At 42.8% G+C, this 10,719-nt stretch overlaps 1 long non-coding RNA gene across 1 annotated transcript; it reads left to right on the top strand.

Moving 5' to 3' along the window:
• Positions 1 to 3,468: 3,468 nt before the first annotated feature.
• On the top strand, positions 3,469 to 4,287 carry LOC147009251 (uncharacterized). Its single transcript, XR_015053113.1, has 3 exons — positions 3,469 to 3,561; positions 3,975 to 4,016; positions 4,233 to 4,287. It is a non-coding gene; the product is annotated as an uncharacterized LOC147009251 (long non-coding RNA).
• The last annotated feature ends 6,432 nt before the right edge of the window (positions 4,288 to 10,719 follow it).

Below are 10,719 nucleotides of genomic sequence, written 5' to 3'. Positions count from 1 at the left end.
AATTCTTACTGGTTGGTAGGTGATCAAATACTTATTTCATGCAATAAAATGCAAATTAATTGTTTAAAAATCATACAATGTGATTTTCAGGATTTTTGTTTTAGATTCCATCTTTCACAGTTGAATTGTACCGATGATAAAAATTACAGACCTCTACGTACTTTGGAAGTGGGAAAACCTGCAAAAGCGGCAGTGTATCAAATACTTGTTCTCCCCACTGTATGACCTCCATGATTTTGAAGGACAGCACGAAGTCTTCTCGGCATGGAATGAACAAGTTGGCGACATATTGCAACATCTATATTTTTCCATTCTTCAAGAACGACCTGTTTTTGAGCGTGGATGCTGGATGGAGACTGATGCTCAACTTGTCTCTTCAGAATTCTCCATAGGTGCTCGATTGGGTTCAGATCAGGAGACATACTTGGCCACTGAATCACTTTGACCCTGTTCTTCTTAAGAAATGCAACAGTGGCCTTAGATGTGTTTTGGGTCATTGTCATGTTGGAAAAGTGCATGACGACCAAGGGTACAGAGTGATGGTCGCATCTTCTCTTTCAATATAGAGCAGTACATCTGTGAATTCATGATACCGTCAATGAAATGCAGCTCCCCGACACCAGCAGCACTCATGCAGCCCCACATAAGGACACTGCCACCACCATGTTTCACTCTCGGCACCATATATTTTTCTTTGTACTCCTCACCTTTGCGACGCCATACAGTTTTGAAGCCATCAGTTCCAAAAACATTTATCTTGGTCTCATCACTCCAGAGTATGGAGTACCAATAGTCTTCATCCTTTTTAGCATGGGCCCTGGCAAATCCTAGGCAGGCTTTTTTGTGCATGGGCTTTAGGAGCAGCTCTCTTCGTGGACAACACCCATGCATGCCATTCCTCTGCAGTGTACGCTGTATTGTGTCACGGGAAACAGTCACCCCAGTTTGGCTTTCTACTTCTTTAGCGAAGTGCAGAGAACTTGCATGGCGATTTTCTTCAGCCCTTCTCATCAGAAGATGCTCCTGTCGAGGTGTTAACTTCCGTGGACGGCCTGTACGTCTCTGTGAGATGGTTGCAGTTCCATATTTGTTAAATTTTTGTATCACTTTTGCTACCGTATTCTGACTGAGTCAAGCTTTGCTGATCTTCTTGTAGCCTTCACCTTCCTTGTGTAAAGAAATTATTTTCTTTCTCAGGTCTTGTGACATTTCTCTTCCATGTGGTGCCCTTGCTGACAGCATGAAATGGGAAGGGGTTTTCTTTCTTAAGCAACACCCTTTCATAGTCAACTGTCTGCTGGAAACCTGTTTAATGAATATAATTAGACTCACCTGTGGTTGAATTATTGTTAATTAGAATTTTGTAGTCTAAAATTTAGCTTTGCTCCGAAGACTTTCATTGGGGTGTACTCATTTTTGCAACATGGTCTTTAAATGAATTTGTTTGGAAAATTCCTTCTTTGTGTGTGTGCAAATTAATAAATCTTGTTTGCAATCAATGGCCCACATTTGTGGGAGTATTTTGTAGTATAGTATTCCATAGAAAATGTGGATTCTGAAAGAAAACTAAAGGTTTTCTGACAAATCTGTCGGGGTGTACTCATTTATGCTGAGCACTGTATATATGTATATATGTATATGTATAAATATTTATATATATATATATATATATATATATATATATATGTATATGTATATATATATATATATATATATATATATATATATATATATATATATATATATATATATATACACGTGTTTGTGTGTGTTTATGTTTTTTTTAAAGAATCAAGTCTCATGGAAGACCTAAAACACTGAATGGATCAGGACACAACAGGACAAAAGGAAGAGTACGGAGAAGGGTGGGGACGCTAATAGCTGAATTGAAGTCCAATGTGGAGGGAGACTTTGACAAAACAATAGGTGTGGGGGGAAGGATGAAGGGTATGTTGTTAAGAATCTAAATTCAATCAACTTATCCTAAGAGAAAGGTGCTAACTTAACACGATGTCAACTTGAATTGGCTGACTGTAACTGCAATTATTGGCTGATGGTAACTCGAATCGGCTGTAAACAACGTGTGACGTGGAAACATCGACAACAATATCACAATCACGTTTTGTTTTCGACTTTGGTTTATAGGTTCCACGAATTAACGTTTGTCTTCGACTTTGAATCATGAACTCTGTCTCTCTCAGCGTCGCCGAGCAAACCATTTGAGTTACATCTTTTGACCTTTGTATTTACCTTAAAAATGAATATACCATTCCTGTAAACTGTGAAACAGAGCTCATTGTAATTACTCATTCTTCATTTATTTGATTAATTTCGCTGCTTGCGGAATGCAAATGCATTCCACTTCATCAAATGGTGTTAAAGTGGAAATTTTTGCGGCGCATCAATATCCGCGCATTTCACATGACAACGGAGAAGCATGAATTTAAAAACGTGCAAATATATTTGTTTTTGTTTTTTTTCGAGAGATTATAATCTTTATATAGATTTTATAATCATATAATCGTCAGCAGTTTTTTCGAGAGATTATCATGATAATTATCAGATTACAGTACCAGATGGTACAAATAATGCATGTGCTGTATGTTTACAGTTAACAGTCGTGCTGCATTGTGTAGCAAGCAACGCACTTGGCCAGCACGTGTCGGGTAGTTCTACGTGTTTCGCAACTACACTATTGTACTTCAGCGTCCACAAATCAACATAAAAGTCGGTTCAGCGTTTGAAGCAAATTTCAAAAGCAGATGAACTTCGATATTTCTCGAAACCTGCAAGCTTGATTAAAGCAGTGCTACATTGGTTCCGTACAGTTCTTCATAGCCTGATGTTGGCTTAACAGTTGGGGCAGCGGGCTTTGGATCCCAGGGTCCTGAGTTCAAATCCCATTCACCTGTTGAATTAATACCAGGTGGGGTTAACTCGGCCTGTCATCCTTCTGAGGTCAGAAAAATGAGTGCTCGCATGCTGGTATACTGTGTCGGAGTGGCGACCCGTCCAGGATTGTGCCCAATAGCCAAGGAGACTGCTTCGGCAGCACCAACGCTCTGCACAGAGTACGTTTCCAATCTCCACCTCCTTCATTCATTCCGTATGATTTATGCAGAGGATGTAAATCTTAATTTATTTTTTAATAAAATGTGTTTTCTTGTCTGTTTCTCTTTATTTCTGGTTTCATTGCAAGTTATTTTCTCCCAATGTAAACATTCACTGTGGTTTGATATGGTTAATCATTGAGGTTGTGTCTTCTGCCCTCTCCCAAAATTTCAAATGTCACAAACACATTTTCACTTTGCTCATCGCGAAAATTTCCACTTTTACAGTCTGGTATATAGTGCTTATAGTTATTATGTGTGCACATAGGATGCACCACATAATCTGCTTGCAGTCTGTAAGCATGGCACAAGAGTAATCCACAAGCACTGTTGTGAAACTCCATGTTTTTGCTTTTGTTGTCAGATTTGGGACTGGGAGGTTATCTCCAAACTTGGAAAAGGACGGTTTGGAATCATATTGGAAGCAAGGAACGTTCAATCTGATGAAAAGGTACAAGCACACACTTCCTGTTCTTTCCTTTCAGTTTCTTCGAGCAAGACCACAGCTTGTGGAAGAGCATAAACACAGAAAAAATCATAACAGTTCAGAAAGAACACAATGGAAAGTGAGAAAACACAGACAGCATGATAGAGGAATACAACAGAGAGAGACTTGGAAGAAGAACGATAACAAAGGGAGTTGAAGACTCTCCTGCATCTCTATTTGTCACCTTTATTTCTGTTTGGATGAAGGATGCTTATCTCTTGACGTACAGGCTCCACACTATTGCTGTAAAAGATTCCATGATATGAGTACATCCAACGACAATAGACAAGTAATGTGTATTGTGTGACAAAGATGGATGGCTGTGTGCTGGAAAGCTCACTCAAAAGTTGAAGGGTTAAACTCTTCTTCTCTTTCAGGTTGCTTTGAAGATTGCGCAGGAGGAGTACACGACATCATTTGTAAGTTTGTGTGATTGTTTTGATGACGGTGTTTAGTCTGCTGAACTAATATAGTTTTGATATTTGTCTGTGATGGAGCATGCTCTCCCCCGAGGATGTTGAGTCTCTCTCGGCGTGAGTTATTTTGTGGTTGTCATTGTGAATTAAGTTAACCTTTATACAGCTTATTGAATGAGTTTGTTTCCTCAATCATTACTTTTCATTCTTCTTTTGCAGCTCTTTTATGAAGCTTTATTACTGAGTGAACTGGTCCATCCAAACATTCGTAAGTGTGGTTTTCATTGAAAATTGTAGTTTTCACAAAATAAGTTACAAATTGTACTTTTGTGGCATTCATTTCTCACTTATCATTAAATTGTTCAATTTTTTTTTTTGAAGGACTGTCGGACCCCAACGTTTGTGGGTAGACCCCGTGTATTCGCGCTTCATAAAATGTGTCATTGGCATAGTCATCGTTTTTCATGGGATTTTTGATTTTCCCTACTTAATCATGAACTGCCAGGAACCCATCCCTCAATTTTTCCATTGAAACAATGCCCTGACATTCGCGGATTCGACATTCGCGGATTCGACATTCGCGGCATTTTTCAGGAACGTATACCCCGCGAATGTCGGGGTCTTACTACAGAGCAAATCAAAATCATTGTTGGAGTTTGCAAACAACCAATTGGATTGCGTCGTCCTTCATAGAGACACCCCTCATACTTTTTTGATGCCATGTGTGAACAAAACTGAAAAGTATTTGATATAAAGTGACCATCCATTACAACATTTCATGTTTCAGAGAGACTCTAATAACGAGCCCTGGAGAATCGATTTACATTTTGAGATTAAAATGCAATTTAATTCACCTCATTATTGGTCTTTGAGGTTCGATAGGAAGGTGCAGAGGTAGCACACTGACTTTGAGCTGTCTAGTCTAGGTTCTATTCCCATCCCTGACAATAAAACCATCAGAATGATGCTTTTATGAATGTCCATGGTAAGGGCCAAAACAGGACACTTGAACAACCAGAACTTGCCTCGCATGCTCATTCTGAACAAATATACTCATCGTTAACTGAACCCGCTACTATTATGGCCCACTGCTATTATGGCCCATATACCCGTATCATCCATGCACCCAATTACATCACATAAATTGACATTATCCATAGCTTTATTGATTGATTATGTTGGGATATTTAATGACCACTTTTGTGCACAATCAGGCTAAATTGCGTCAATGACGGTGAATATGAAAATAAAAATTCAAACTGTATTCCCTATAACAAGTCAATCATATGTATAAGGTTTCGTATCGATCTGTTAAGCGGTTCCGGAGAATAAGATTTTTTTTTTTAAACGTTTTTATTTTCAATCCAATATGGCCACCAGGTCACATGACTGATGACGTTATAAGTTTCATTCTGCACTCACATCGGGTTGTAGATCAGATGTATGAAGTTTCAGATTTTTATGCCTCTGCCGACGAAGTCACAGGAGGCGTTATGTTTTTGGGTTGTCTATCCATCCCTCCGTGCTTCTGTCTGTCCGTGATCGGATTTTGTTACCGTGATAACTTAAGAACAGCTGAAGGGATCAAAGTCAAACTTGGTACAAGTATTATAATGAATCAAAGATGAACTGATTAGTTCATGGGGTCAAGAGGTCAAAGTCAGAGGTCCCGTCAAGTAAAAAATATTTTACCGAGCTAACTTCTAAACCAGTGATGGGATTTTGACCGAACTTCATATGAGCATATATTATGATGCAAAGATGAACTGATTATATTTTGGCATCAAGAGTGAAAAGGTCAGAGTCTGTAATAGGTTTTCGTTTCCCCGATAACTGAGTAACAGCTGAAGGGAACGAAGCCAAACTCGGTACAAGTATGCATCATGATGTTAAGAGAAACGGATTAGATTATGCGGTCAAGAGGTCAAAGATCAGCGGTCCCGTGAGGTAAAAATTCTGTTACTGCACTAACTTCCAAACCAGTAATCGGATTTTGACCAAACATGGTACAAGTATATGGCCTATTATGATATTGATGGTTGCTGCAGGATGATTCAGAACTGCAGGGCCGACCGGAGTGCTCACTTCCTCAATACCGTCCACAGGCTTGTTGTTGCAGCTTAAATCGCAAGACTGGTACCATCTCAGCTCAAGCTCAAGTATGTTGGCAAGCTCAAGGATGAGAGGGTAGCTGAGGAATTTGTGAACAGGCTGAGTGGGGATTTGGGGGGTTCTCGGTGATTCAGGGAATCCTGAATAGTTGTCGAGTGCCTTCAAGACCGCCGTCCTTCATGTTACCGATGGATGTCTTGGAACTCACCGTCAGGCAAAGAAGAGCTTTGTCTCTCAAGGGACTCTGGATACCATTGACCAGTCGCAGGGCCAGACTTAATGGCAGAGCTGAGATGTTCAGGTAGTTGAGGCGTAAAACTGTTTGTGCACTAATGGTGGACAAGGAGGCCGATGTGTGAGGAATCTGTGAGGGGGTAGAGCATCACCTGTGGTCAAGTGATTCTCGTCCTGCTTACTCTCAAGTCCCAAATATGCGTGCATGCACGCTTCTTTTTTTTGAGGTGAAAATCCCCCCTACACGGCCTCTGTTCGGGTCTACACGCTTATTAAAAATAGTTCTTGCCACCCTAAGGTAATATTTACACCGGCAAGCGTGTAGGGTGACAATGTTGTCCCGTCGAGAGATGTGTCGTCTTTACTCCCGAAAGTCCTTCATCTGCCAACAATCTCCGCCATGGGTCTGGGTACTGTACCGCGTCAATGCGGGTCCCGCCGGTTGATTTGTTCGGCTGCCTGAGTGTGGCGCCACTGACTCTCCCATACCAGAGAAGTACTGTACTTACGTCGCGGTTTAGTTGTATTTCAATCGTTTCGTGTCATTGAGACAAGATGGAAGAAGAGTCTGTCCTGACTGATCTTGAAATGGAAGGAGGTGAAGAATTAGACGAGGCATCTGCTGATGTCAGTGGTGGAAAGGCTGAAGAGATATCTGCTGATCGTAGTAGCACTGGAAAGGATGCATTCAGTGATTGTAAGCGACAGTACACCCTCGAAGACAGAAAGTCGCTTGGAGAACTTTGTCATAAATTCAAAGCGGACTTCAACCGTGAGTACGCAGCAGGAAAGTTGATGTATGATAAAAAGAAGAAGAAATACGTACGGCCTCTCCCAAAGGAAGGGTTCCTCTCCAGAGCTGTCCGTGAAAAATTTATATCGTTGAAAAAGACGCCATCATCAGATCCTCGATTTAGAGCGGCTTATCAAGTAGCCGGTCGTGCCTATCATCAGTTTGGAAAGAGCGAAACCGAGGTTGCATTATCCAAGAAGTCGTTTTGAGCCCCTGGTGCTGGTAGGAAGCAGAAAGCCCCAGAGGTCCGTCAGGCCGCATTCGAATGGTTCATCGATGTCCGAGAAAGTCTGAAAGGCAGGCTTCCATGGTCTGTCTTCAAAGCAAAGTGCCAGGAACTTCGTTTCCACATCCGAACTCTTCACTCCACAGTTCAGCAGATTCAAAGCAATCAACGCAAACGCTCGAAGGAGTGTGAAGAAGCGCATACAGATTTCCAAAGAAAAAGCGCAGAGTTCAGTACGCATCTTGGCATTGTAATGTATGTATTTGAACAATAAAATCCATGTTCTATATTTGTCCCATTTCTGGTTTTTCCGACCTGCACGCTTATTAGACTTTTTTGGATTTTCCACCCCACATGCTTATTCGGCCCTCTACTCTTATTAAAATTTGGAAAATGTTCCACCCTACACGCTTATTCAGACCCCCACGCTTATTCGGAACTTGAGAGTACAGGGGAATTTGTGCATTGCGTTCCTCCAAGTCCGTCCCTCGGTGTACTGCAGTTGGAGCGGATGGTGATGGGCTCTTGATGGAGGAGTCTGAAGTGAAGGCCCACTGGGCCAGTTACTTTGAGTGGCTGTGCCAGGCTGATCCACTAGTTGTTGAGTTGGATGTCAGGGTGTTACTTTTGTATTGCTGACCCTCCAATCAACTGTGACCCACCTTCGTTTGTGGAAATACGGGCTGGGGTGAACCGGACGAAATAGGGGTAAATCTTCTGGGATCTGTGGCATCCATGCTGGACTTGTCAAGGCTGGTGGAAATGCTATATTGGTGGAATTGCATGCAGTTTTATGCTCTTTGAAATACAGGCATAATCCCAACCGACTGGAAGAGGAGCGTTGTCCCTCTCTGGAAAGGGGAGGGTGATCGCCAGGACTGCAACAACTATTGAGGGGTGGCGTTGCTCTCAGTGCCGGGCAAGGTCTTTGCTCGGATAATTCTTCATCGGGTTCGCCACCATCTGCTTGCACATCAGCGCCCAGAGTAGTCAGACTTTACACCAAAGAGGTCAACCATTGACCGTATCCTCACCAAACGAGAACGAGAGTTTCGGACGGAGTTGCTTGCAGCCTTTGTTGATCTCTGCAAAGCATTCAATTCAGTGAATCTGGATGCCCTCTGGAGGATTCTCACTCCTCGTGGGCATCACCAAAACTAATCAATCTGAAGTCTGAACTCTACTCTGGTGCTGACAGTGCTGTAAGATGTGGTGGTTCCATCCCTGATTATTTCCATTTGTTACTGGAGTTCGTCAGGGGTGTGTACTGTCCCCCACACTTTTCAGTGCTTGTATGGACTGGATTCTGGGGAGGATGTCGGAAAGATGAAACTGTTTGGGAGTGTTATCATTTGGGAGTGTTAAGATCTTTGACCTTGATTTCACAGATGATGCAGTCATCTTTGCAGAGACTGTGGATATCCTTTTTAGGGCCCTTGAGGAACTGGATGAGTAGTCTGAGCCAGTGTGATCACTCCTCATTTTCATAAATGCCAAGGTGAGCCAATGAAAAAAGCCAAGAATTCACAAGGTTTAGGAAAAGCGATGATTATAGAAAACCTATACGCCAAGAAAACCTATAGAAAACCAAGACGCCAAGGTGAACAACGAATAGCCAAGATCTTGTGAAAAAGCCAAGGCGTGGTCACACTGGTCGGAGCCATTGGGATTACGGGTTTCTTGGGTCAAAACTATGATCCAGGCTTTCAATGACATTTTGGATTCTGCTATCTTGTTTGTACCTGTTTGGGGTGAGGATGTTGAGGTTACGGAGTGATTTGCTTACCTTGGCAGTGATATTGTTGCGGCCTTGGGTACCGAGACACCAGCTTATCACTCTGGGATTAATCCCCGGTTGTCCTCAGTAGAGCCGGACCTGGGGCCACCGCTCACAATTAACGTTGTGGTGCAGTGGGTTGTTTTAGAACCACGAACGCCACCCAGTTAACCACAAATTCCATTGTCCACCGTCTACTTATGCCATTTATCTAGAGGTCACGTGGTTACCTGAGCGGGGAGCATGCCCTCGGCAAAGCACCAATGTTATCTCGATTAGATTTTAATTAGGGCGGCTGAGCGTTTTAACCGCTGGTGCGTGCCGACTATTTTTGGTCAAATCTGTGGTAATTACCTCCCAGTCTTCCTGGGTTCGGACAATGCTCGACCATTGGAAGGAAAGGACAAACACGGACAGGTTGGAAATCGACAAATGATTTTATTAATAATAAAATAAATAAATGAATGGAAAAAACTTTTTATTTTCTGAGGTAAATTAAGAATATATTTCAAAGTAAAATCAATCAAAATGCCAGGACAGAGACAAAGAGCAGATGCTTATCGGGGGTTGACTTACAGCTAAACACAGACATGGGTATCCAACAGATCATTCTGGGCGGGGGGGCGGGGGCAGGGAACGGCTCACTCACCAGAAAGTAGTCATCCGTGAAGTGAAAACGTCCTGAAATGTGTGTGTGCACGTGTCACGTCCGTCGGTGACTGGTCACACCCACACGCGCACTACACGCTCGCTTGCTCACTTGCGGGCTTGCACACTTCCTCTCTGGTTCGCTTCTTCCCTCGTGCGCTTCAACTCTTGCTTTCTTTCTCGTTCTCTTCTCCCTCTTCTTTCTCTCGCCCTTTTTACTTCTCTCGCCTCCGTTTTCCTTTCACTTTTCTCGCCTCCGCTTTCCTCCTCAGAATGGACCTCCAATTCGTTTTATATCTGCGGCCATCTCTGCGGGCACAGTCCGCCCCAAGCTCAACCTGCCCCACTTGTGCACGGTTACCATTTCGACCTGTGCACTCTCAAAAAAGGCAGGCTTCAGAGCTCGTGAAAGAACGTTGCTGAGGAAATATAAGGGCGGACTTCAGAGCTCGCGAAGAAATGCTGAGGTAAAATAAGGGCGGGCTTCAGAGCTTGCGAAAGAAATGTGTGTAAACGTGTCTGTCGTGAAGAAAAAAGCTTCCCATAAGAGAGGGGATCTGTCCTTTACCCTTCTCAATTCATCACATGTAAGATCCCATTAGATATGGGGATGGGGCTAATCTGAACATGCATGAAAGGAAATAACTGTCTGAGGACCTGGATGTGTGGATACAGTCATCCAACCGGATTCTGAAATTCGTAACAATATTTAGGTCTCCGCTGGCTGTGAGCCAGAAGTCAATGGACGTCTGGGTTGGGCCTGGGCAGTCATGGAGTCACTGGATCATGGGGTGTGGTGTTGTCGGTACCTGTGCAGGAGGAGGAAAGTCCGAGTCTTCAGGTCCTCGGTACTTTCAGTCTTGCTTTACGGATGTGAGACTTGGACTCTGACCAGGGATCTGAGAGGGAGACTTAA

This window comes from Eptatretus burgeri, chromosome 17, assembly GCF_056783735.1.
Source record: "Eptatretus burgeri isolate ZD-2024b chromosome 17, Ebu_testis_v1, whole genome shotgun sequence".
In the NCBI taxonomy this organism is placed as follows: domain Eukaryota; kingdom Metazoa; phylum Chordata; class Myxini; order Myxiniformes; family Myxinidae; genus Eptatretus; species Eptatretus burgeri.
The sequence above is the reverse complement of the archived record's forward strand: the minus strand, read 5'-3'. Positions and strand labels throughout refer to the sequence as shown.